The sequence below is a fragment of the Python bivittatus genome, unplaced genomic scaffold, assembly GCF_059951505.1.
Source record: "Python bivittatus isolate LINGU-HERP-01145 unplaced genomic scaffold, Pbiv_v1 ctg000670_np1212, whole genome shotgun sequence".
Classification (NCBI taxonomy): domain Eukaryota; kingdom Metazoa; phylum Chordata; class Lepidosauria; order Squamata; family Pythonidae; genus Python; species Python bivittatus.
The window spans coordinates 2,706,892-2,717,596 of record NW_028277094.1 but is presented as its reverse complement, the minus strand read 5'-3'; the positions used below and the strand labels follow the sequence as shown (position 1 = coordinate 2,717,596).

At 49.5% G+C, this 10,705-nt stretch overlaps 1 long non-coding RNA gene across 3 annotated transcripts in view; it reads left to right on the top strand.

Moving 5' to 3' along the window:
* Positions 1–10,157, top strand: part of LOC148214424 (uncharacterized) — a 33,385-nt gene extending 23,228 nt beyond the window's left edge. For all 3 annotated transcript variants that reach the window (XR_015798088.1, XR_015798087.1, XR_015798089.1), the window contains exons 3-4: positions 7,803–7,974; positions 8,611–10,157. This is a non-coding gene — a long non-coding RNA (uncharacterized LOC148214424). The remainder of the gene's footprint in view (positions 1–7,802; positions 7,975–8,610) is intronic.
* The last annotated feature ends 548 nt before the right edge of the window (positions 10,158–10,705 follow it).

Sequence of the window (10,705 nt, the reverse complement as noted above, 5' to 3'; positions counted from 1 at the left end):
CGCTGCCCGCCCCTCATTGCCTCCTTGGCTGCTTCAAAGGCGCCCTTGGCAGGAGGCGCTGCGCTCCGAGCGCGCCCGGAGGGGAGGCTCGACCTGTTGAATGCCTGCCTTTCGCAGCACAGGATCCTGGCTGCAGAGGCTTGCCCTGAGGAAGGGGTTCCCAAGGAGAGCCGGGCTGGGCAGGGGTCCCCGAGCGGGCGGCGGGGACTCCAGCAGGCACCTGCGGCGCAGCCAGGTAACGGAGGAAGCCCGTTCCGGGGGATGCGCGGCGCCGCCCCGTCGGAGCCGGACACGTCCTCTTCCTGGCAAGCCGGACCGCGGGGGCCAGAAATGGGGCGGCTCTCCTTCGCTGTTCCCCGAGGCGTTGCAGCTGGAAGCCGTCCGTTGTGGGAAAGCTCTACGCGTCTGGATCCGCCGTTCCTAGATAAGGGTGGCGGGGCAAGGTGAAGCCCAGGCAGGCCGCCGGGGTGGCCTTCGCGAGACCCGTTTCCCGTGTGTAGAAACGGTGCCTCTGAGCGTGAGCAGAGCGCGCTTTGCCCGGTACCTGCCCGTGCACGCTCTGGAGGGAGGCGATCAGGGCCGAAGGTGTTTCGGGGGTGAACGCCGGCCCTCGCTTCCCCCTGCCTGCCTGCCTCATTTTCTGTTCTTGTGACCTTCACGCCGCAGCTTAAACCTCCTCCCGCCTCCGAGTCCCTCCCCGTGGTTGCTATGTTGGGATCCCCGATGACCCTTTTGCGAGGCGCTGGAGCTTCGCGGCGACGGAGAAGCCCCCGATGGGTGCCCACATTCCAGAGGGGAAGAGCTGGAAAGTTTTGTGGGTCATGCACCCTTGTGGAGAAGGCCTTTGTGTGCCCTTTCCCTCTGCTGGCTCTTGTCAATCACGGTGGCGGATCACAAGCTGGCATGCAGGATGCATCGCAAACCTCCGTTGAATGTGCCCATGTGTCAGATTTCAAATGTGCTGAGTAAATGCGCGGTTAGAATCTAACTCATTACAGTCGCTGTGGATTTCTCACACTGACCCAGTTTGGACCCTCTGATGTTTGCTTTGTAAGCTGAGCTATGATTTAGCCTGTGCAGGTGACTCCCCCTCCCCCCCCACTTTTCTGTTTCTCTACTCAGCCTGAACCAAAATTCATCTTCAGCTGATTACAATTTATCATTCTGCCCCAAGTGAGAAATTATCAGATTTGGAACAAGCAAAGATTTTAAACCACTGCTTGAAGTTGGCTTAAAGTCCTAGCCTGTTCCCAATGGAAACCATTTTCCTAGTGTGGATGAAATAGAATACTGTAGTTAATGAGAGATATCATTGGAGGCTTCGGCTTTGTCTCGCTGGTCCTAGAAAGCCAGGAAAGATTGAACAGTGCAGGATTTTTGTTTATTTCTTAATGTTAAACTCAGATAAGATAATCTGGACTGGGGCGTGTATGTGAAGCCAAAGGCATGGGGGGGAGGGGGGGAATCTTGTTAGAATTAAATAGCACTAATGCTGATGTGTCCTAGATTATTTAAGAATCTCCATACCAGCACTATACAGTAGACTCATACAGGTAGTCCTTTAGTGACTGCCTTGTTTAGCAACCATTCACAGTTACGACGGTGATGAAAAAGTAACTTTATGACCAGTTCTCACATTTATGACCTTCGCAGGTCTGTAAAGCAAAAGAAAGCTAATGTAAAATCATGTTTCACTTAGTGACCACTTTGCTTAATGACCGAGTTGCTGTGGTCACTAAATGAAGACTACCTGTATTAAGATCCCTGTATTACAAATATGGAAGTTAACAAATAGTAGAAGTGAGAGTTGAACTCAGGACCTCCTTGGTTACTGTATTCCTGCAAGCGCTTACTTGGGTGTAAATTCTACTAGATGCAGTGATTGGGCCACCGACGTCTTAGCCCTAGCCCTTCAATGGTCTTTATAGCCACTGTTCAGGTAGAAAGGTGGCATTTTGGGATTCTGGAACAAAATAATTGGGAGTTGCAGCATTTGAGCTAGGTGGTGCAAAGTAACTGGTGCCAGGAATCACCTGCCTGGGATGAAGAGACAAAGGAAGAAACATTTGAAGGGGAAGAGAAAAAGTGCTGAGCATGGGCCAGGGTGGAAGAAAGTGATGCAATCTGCTGCTTAACAAGGAAAAACGATGGATTTGCGAGCAGGAGGGGCGGCAAGCTTTTGCATAAGCAAGCCCTCGCAACGGGCTCTCCAAATCTTGCAGGTCAGCCTGCGCAGGAAGGGCCCTGGCTTGTGCAAACCTGCGTTTTCTCCCAGTGCTTCCTCTAGGGGTGTGGTCATGGGCCTGCCCCTGTTTTTCAGTAAAGTTGCCCTGTTGTAGTTTTGGATTGTAAAGCCTGCTTTGAGCAGAAATAACGGCCATTGGTATCTGTGACCTGGCTTGGAACAGGTCGCGGCAGACTTCTCCAGATCAGCCTTCCCCCCAGCGCCAAGAGCAGCCATGCGGGTTGAGGATGTGGAAGTCTAACTCCTGCAGCATCACGGGGATCTGTTTGGGGAGGGCCGGCATTGGGTGCGCTAAGGCCTCCTGTTCGTTAATTAAAAGGGGTGAGTGATGTGCTGAATTGAGAGGTTTCCCCCTGTGGTTTCAGATGGAGGTGAGGAAACCTCCCCAAAGGAGCTTCTCCATGTGTACGTGATGCACATCTGAGCAGGTGAATCAGGTCACCGCCCTCTGCAGGGGGCAAGGAGGGTGAGCGGTGTCCCACATCTCATGCCGTTGCACAAATTATGTAATTTGCATGATGTGACGTGTGTGTCGTCACTCTGGCTTGTGCCAGGCGGGTTGCGGGGAGGGAGGAAATTCTGTGGGCCGCGTTGGCTGTGAATTTGTCGGAGCGCTCTAGGGCATCACCTTTCTCAGGGACCCCAAACTGGAGTCCCGTGCTTGCTTTCAGCCGTAGGAGGACGCGCAGGCTGTCGGCTTGACTTCTTGTCCCAGTTCCGAGCCCTGTTTGCAAAAACGATAACAGAAATCTGTAATTCTTTAAAGGCAGGAAAGATGCTGGATGGCGGAGTCTAATCCACACGAAGGCTTAACGCCTTTAGAAACTGGCTAGTCTTCAGGCATTGCAACACTCAGTACTTTAAGCCGCTCTTGTCAAGGGAGCTTACAAGAATTAAAAGTTTAGGTCATTAAAAGTGTGCATAATTGGAACTGCACATTCTAATGCAGCTTAGGATGGAACAAGAGGGTGATCGGATTGCAGGAGATCAGGCTGGATTCACACAGCACTTTAATATGGCTTATTTGGCTTTCAGAAAACCTGTTGGGCAAACTCAGCTAATGGTAGCTTATTCAGTCAACCACAGCTAAGTCATTGCTTAGTGTGAATCTGGCCTTTGTATGTATGGCGACATGCTTGCTTTCATGCTTCCTTGTTATGTTGAAATACGATGGCCGGTTCTCAATAATACGCCCTTAAAATCAAGAAATGGCCTTCAAAGAAATCAGTTTTAAAGCCGTATAACCCACCCTGTTGTCAGTCTTTTGAAGTACAGACTTCAGTCCCAGTATGACGCTTGTGTGATGATGATGGCCATCAACCCGCGTACGATGCTTCAGAGAAGCTTGCAACCTCAGTCTAGAGGAAAGGCAGCAAGGGAATCTTCTCTACACAAATAGGTTTGCATGAACTAAAGAGCCTTGTTTTGCTGTTCATCACAAGGGTGAGATTTGGGGCTAAAACAATGCGCGAGGCCACCTTGCATGTTGCAGATAGGTCTTTGCTTCGCTCCAAATGGCAGCTGTGGGTGAGGGGAACCAACCTCAGTTAGGTTCAGGGAAAGATTTGGAAACTTTCCCCCCAACTTCTGCATTTTTTCCAGTGAAAATCCACATTCCAGGTTAGTATTTCCTTGGGGGGAAGATTCTCTTGGCAGCTGAGTTAAGTGCCCTGCAGAAAGCATTAGCGGCTACAGCTACCTGCCTGTGGCAGAATAGTCCCTAGAACGGCTGGATTTCAATTTTTTAAAGGAGAGAATGGACCATTCGCGTGAAGAGGGGCAGGTCCTTGGTGGAAGATGAGTGCTTGGCATGCAAAAAGTTCCAGGGTCGGTCTTTGACATTGCCAGCCAAGTCTGGAAAAGTCCTGCCTAGAGTCTAGCAATCTGGCCAAGGTATATGTGTGACTGTCCCATGTTTCACTGCTCAGTCCCTCCCTCCAGCGCTCTGCAGGCTCCCTGGCTTTCCACGGAAGACTTCCTCCTGGAGTGCTTTTCAGCAGTACTGCCTAAAAGGGATTCCTGCCCTTGAGAGTTGTTGGGAGAATTTCTCCGTCCCTGAAAGAATTCGAAGAACTCGTTCCTGTTGGATGAAGAATCAGTGCCTGGTTTTCGTAAGGAGCCTTGAAAGGGCAAGGTGCCTTCAGAGAACTTAAAGAGGGAAGGGTTAGCAACCTCCCACCCCCAAAGAAGTTGGAAATTCGACTCTAGAAATAAACCTTTTCTGTTCTGTAGAAATTAAGCACCGTTTCCTGCATCGGATCAAAGATTACCTAGTTCATTGACAAAGTCTTCTTCAAAGGCAGGCAGGACTGTATCATTGTAGTTACGTCCCTTTCATTTCCCCCATCACTGATTCGGTTGTGACTGTTCCCGCTGGCCCTCATTTAAAGAAAGAGGCTCTGATGGGGCTGTCAGCAACATGTTGAATGTGGCTGTGTGTCAGCCGGATGTTTGCCGCTACACGGGTCTTGCCGATAGGCCTCTGTTGACAGGAATTGGATTCTCTTCCTCCTCTCCCCCCACCACCAATAACAGCCTGGACAAAGCGCTTTTCATGCCCATAACAAACCCCATCCTGTCAAGGCAGCAGGGCCTGAGAAGCGTTGCCAGGACAAGTGCCATCTCTGCCACAGGGCAGCCACAAACCTCCCCAGCCAGGATAGCCATTGCTGAGAACTCGGGGGGTTTGGGTCCAGGCATCTCTAAGATGCCCAGGTTGGGGAGATGGCTCCCCTAGAATTAAAGGGACATCCTGTTGGCTGGGAATTTGGGGAGTTGAACTCCCAACAGATCTGAAGCTCCGGGTTGGGGAAGGCTGCTGGTGCAATCTTGTGTATTTTTCCTGACTAGCCTGCCTTCTGTTCTCCTCGTGTTTATCTGTAATTTCCTCGGTGGTGATTGTAAAGACCTTGACCTCTGGAAAAGGCCAGGTATATTTATGAAGTTGGATCAACGGATAGCAGGGTTGGCATTTCATGTGCATTTCACATAGCTGGCACATCTCGGACAAGCTGAGGGAAATCCAGTGGTTGAAGGGCCAAAGCTGAAAAATATCGTCTGATTCGGACTAAAGAACTTCCAGGAAATACTTCATCGCTGAATTGGTCCGGTTGGGGGCAATTCAGGAAGCAGACCAGGAGGCTTGGGCCTCCTGCCATGGCCATTGGAAGGTTTGTCTCCAACAGCCTGAAACAGCTGGGTTTGGGTTCAAGGATGTAGCAAGCCCCGCTGGGTTGGGTGTGAGAAATATGCGTGAAAGTGAGGGTAAAGATGGCAAGTAGGGGGCAAGATTTCCTTGTGGGATCTCTTGTCAGTGACTAGGCTCACATGTAGAACTAACCCCAAATCATGGCTTGCAAATCACAGTGGAGACATGGCCAAAGGTAAAGGAAACACATTACAGCTTACTGCTATTTTGATGGTCAAGGTGATTAACCAGATTATAGGACTGAGGAATCAAACCTTGTTTGAATGCCCAGTCAGTGGATGACTTTGGACTACTGAGGTATCTCGGGCTAATCTCCCGCATAGGTTAGCAGGAGGATAGAATAGACAAAGCAGGGTGGTGGGGTGAGAATTACACACAATGCCCCAAACTTTCTGGAGGAAGGATAGTACAGTACAGAGATGTAACATTATGACTGTAGGAGTTGGGATCCAGTGAAGACGGCCACTTCTCTATTTAAGGGAAGAAGCAGTTTAGAACTTTCTCTGGGTGCAAATTTGCAATTTCCCTGGACTTTTGCTCTTCTATTCATGACTGGGACAGCTAAAGGAGGCCTGTGCTGCCCCCCAGCAGATTCATGAACAGGAAATTATAATTTTCATTTAGCAGAGCTTCATTTGAATCCCGTTTCATGGCTGGGACCAGTGTAGGACAGGTAATGACAAATCCAGGCTTCTTAATGAGGCGGAGCGGGTTTCTGGCTCTCCTTGAAAAACGGCCTCTGATCTTCACGTTTGTAACAGAAGTCTCTGGTTTTGTGGGTTGTTGGGCGTGATCCCCATTAATCCTACCGCCTTCCCTGATTTTTAGGAGAGAAATTCTTCTACCTTGACCAGAGATTCTGGGACTTGCTGGTAGACCAAGGGCCAGTTTCTTAATGTTGTTGCACTAGGGCCAAAGGTGTTGCACGTTGGGAGAGCTTGGCTTGTTTTGTGGCCAATGTAAGGATAAAACGAGTGGCTTCACGCCCAGGTGGGTGCTCACTTGCAGTTTAGGCACGGCAGAAGCTTTTTTTTGGAAGGGCCTCATCAGGGTCCAAATTAGCGCTGGCTAATAGAAAGACTGAACCCCAGTGACTCAAAGATGCTGGCGTGCATCCTCTTTTTTTTTCTCATCGCGAAATCAAAGCGCTGGGGACTCTCCTTTGTTTAAAGACTGCCACTTGGTCATTCCTGAAGCTGTGAAGGAGGAATGGAGTGAAATCCCTAAATTGGAAAGACTGGGAGAAGGGGTCAAATGGAGGAGACAAACTTTAGTACTGTTCGTAGCTCTTCCCCCCCACCTCCCATCCCCAGTAGGACAGACAGAAGTGGATTTGTGCATAGTTGTATCAGGGTAACCACAAAATCTCTTTTTTTCCCTCCTAAAAGTGCCAACGACACATGCCATGCCTCTCACTTAGCGCTTGGCTTACAGTTTTGAGTGTTAACTACCACTGTGGGATATCAAAGTGCTGGACTGATCGGATAGAGAACTGTTCTCTTCGGAGCCCCTTGGAGCGAGTGGCCATTTCACACGTGCAAGGAATCTTTAGCCAACCGTCAGCAACTGACAAACATTTGCACTGGCAAATACTTTTGCACCAGACCGTGCAGAGTTAAAGATTAAAGATACACCAGAAGAACATTAAGCTTAATTTTGGACTGAAGGCAATGTCTTTCTGGGGTTAGCTTGTTTTCTGAGGTTTTGATTGTAGCCTGGTATGCGTGTTTCATGTACTTAAAAAAAAAAAAAATCAAAATAGCAGTGTCCTAGCACTCTCAAAGGTCTGTCTTTCACTTTAGCTGTCAGTCCTTACAGGCAGATGCTTTTTGGGGACTGAAAATGGCACGACTAGATGAAGCGTCAATGCTGGCATATGCAGGCACGTTAAAAAAAAAAATCATTTAATTGTTGTTGCAGGTCAAACAGATGTTTGAAACTCGGTGTCAGCCAGGGCTATGGTTAGTGCTTGGGCGTCAGAAGACCTCGTGAGACCCTTATATCAAAGTAACATGCAATGTCTGCTGTGTATGATGGTGGTTCCAATACATGGTCTCATCTGTCAACTGTTTGTAATTATTGAAAAAAATATATGCAAATTTGGGGCAGCCTCTTCCATAAAATAACCGAGAATCTATTTACCACACAATAATGGGTACTCTTGTGCATGGAATAAAAGCTCACTGTGTACAGGGATGAGCAGGGTTCCAGGGTCTTTCCTCCAGACACGCAACGGTCTGCCCGTTCTTGAACAAAACTTGGAATTCTAGCGTTGGGGGAGACTAGCTTGATGGATTCCGAGGCAAGAAAACCATACCCATGATCACCTCTTTCCTTTTCTTCCTGCAGGGCCACTCTCTGAAGCAACTGATGGGAAGGAACCCATGGAAGGACACACCTTGAACCTGGTGCACCCCAAAGAGGTCCGGAGTGTTGGGGGGCACCGGCACAGTGGCTGGCGGAGGTATCGGCGTCCTCGCCCTCGTCTTTCGCATAAAGGACCCATGCCTTTCTAGTGCAGGTAGAGATGGTGGGCACTCTTGACGGGGAATGGAAGAGTAGGGTGGGCATTTGGGACTTAATACCTGGATAGGAGATCACCAAGGAACCCCGGGGTTGTAGGCTAAAGTAGAAGGTTGAAGAAACTTCCCAGAAGGTGCCATTACTAAACCAATTCCATATGGTTGCAAAAAGTCCTACAAGGAAGTATCCATAAAGTCACCCAGAGCTGAACACGCCTCAGAGGAAACTTGCAGAGCCAACAACAACAAGGCAGTTTACTCATCTTGGATAGGCTCCGATGGTGCAATATTTTATAATAGCCTTTCTGCTACAAAAGAAAATCAAACGAAGTGTGCCCTCCCTTTGGGGGATCCGTTTGTAAGATCTCTTGAAGTCATTTGCTGGTGGCAACTGCAGTCCTGAGTGAGGACTGCTTGATGATTTGGCGTAACAACTTGGATTCCAAAGAGATCATTCGTGGTCTTTATTTTCCTCCTGGCACATCCATGGGGAAAAGAAGTGTCACTGCAATTTACCAAGTTGCCTTCTCTAAACACCCAATACAGGCCACAGGGTGGTGACGGGGAAGACATTGCCCCCAGATGCATCAAGGAAGGCTTTGGGTCTTAACTTGCTCTTCCTTTGATCTTTACAGGATCGGTGACTGCCTGGGAAAGACCCGCCCTCTCATGTCCTCTCTGCTTGATCAACTCTGCTTGTGAAGGGCTTCCATCCATGGCAGCTTGATCCAGAGCTGCCTGCCCCGGGAAGCCCTGAGGGGGAGGGAGCGTGTGAGTCCAGCATTTTCGCCTTCTCTTGTCTCGTAGTGCCTCCTATTCAGGCGGGTGACACTTCTCTGACTCTCTCTCCACGCCGTGCAAAGCTTAAAGGATGTGAGGAGGACCCAGAACCTGGGGAGGGTAGAGAGGAAGGAAGGGGTTGCCTTGGGTCTCTGTCTTGCTGCCACAGAAGTTAGGTCAAGGGCGCGGCGTATTGGAGAACACCTTCGGGTCTCCCTCAGCCGGTTGCAAGGCCTTCCTCTGCCAGGGTGTGCCTGGAGCCCAAGGTCCTTTGGCCGGCGAGAAGCACTTTGTCCGATCAGCATCCCCTCCCTGGTGCCTGCCGCGTCTCTTCTGGCATTCCTCCCATCACAGCATTCCCAAGAGCAGAGTTTCGTCAATTGCACAAAATGCAGCGTTCAACAGCTACAGCTTTTCTCCCTTGGATGCTTAAGCTGAGCTGCTAAATTTCTGCTGCCCTGCAGCCCTTAGATACAGGAGACCTGCTGACAGGGGGTGGGAAAGGGGCAGATCTAGTGGGGCATTCTGTCCTGCACCTGCCCGCTGCTGGACTTCTTCCAAGTCTCAAGCCTAGTCTTTCTGGGTACCCAAAGGACCTCCTGCCAGGGCCCCTTTCTAATCATACCCCGCTTTCTAAAAACTTTCCCGCACAAGACCATCCACGTGCCTTTCCCCCAAACGAGTTTTGACCAACGGAGACGGGCCCATTGCATATTGTCTTCTCCACCCTTCAGCGAGCCAGGATGTGGTCTCCTGCTTGACTCCCTCCCCCTTTTTACGGTAGCAGCTGCAGCGAACATCACTCACAGTCCAAAGGAAGGCCCAGCTAAAGTCAGAGGGGAGGAGTTAGGTTCAAATCACGTGCTTTGGTCAGTTGGCCTTCTGCAGCCTGCTCTTTCCTCCTCTCTTGCCAAGCTGGATTAATAACATGAGCCTACCTTACCGGGAGGTTGTACAGATGACCGAAACAGATGTGGAAGCTCTTTCAATGCATGAAATGCGCTCTGTAAGTGGTATTATTGTTGCAACCGCATTTTGGTTTGGAGGAACCTTCTTACTGACTTCTGCTTGGGGCTTCAGCACTTGCAAAGCACCCCTGGGTTGTAAGACAGGTTGCCTGTGCTCTCATTTTGCACTTGTGTGTGTGTGTGTGTGTGTATGCGGGGGTGTTGGGTCACAGGGAGGTGCTGAGAGCCTACAAGCCTGCTTGTGGCAACTCTCATCTGTGTAACTTTTTTCAGGTGGCTGTTACTTTTCTTTGTAAAGAACACTAATTTATACCAGCCAGGGGCATCTAATTGTTTAAACCCTTGTTGGTAACTGGGTTACCAGTGTGCGTATCTGTAAAGATTTGTTCTATGTAAATATGGCTTTATAATAAAGAGATATGAAAACAATAAAATCTTTTTTTTTTTGGGTTGTTTGGAGTTGTAGACCGTATTTATTTCCTCCTCCTTTCTTCTCCTCCCTTCATCAAGGAGGCCAAGGGTGCAGTGGGCCATCCCCAGCTCTGGCATCCCCAGCTCCAAGGCCCCGCTTCACATTTCACCTTCAGCTAGACGTGGTTGATTTGTGAGGCTGGTGTGGCTTGAACCCAGCTACTACGGTGTGTAACTTTTGGCCAACCATGTGGTAGCAGCTTAGGAACTCTGTTATAGTCAACAAATAACGGTTGAGTAAACCGCAGTGTGGTGTAATGAGAGAGTCTGGTCTGCAGGAGCCTAGTTGAGCAACAGCTCTGTAGAATTTCAGGTAAAATATTCCTCTGCCAAGTTATCTGCAATCTTGTAAGCTGTGCTTGCAATTTTACTGTTTTGTCCTCAACGGTGTTCCTCTCCCTTCTTCAAAAAAAAGTCTAGACCAGTGTTTTTCCAACCTTGGCAACTTCAAGATTTCTGGACTTCAGTTCCCAGAATTCCCCAGCCAGCATGCTGGCTGGGGGAATTCTGG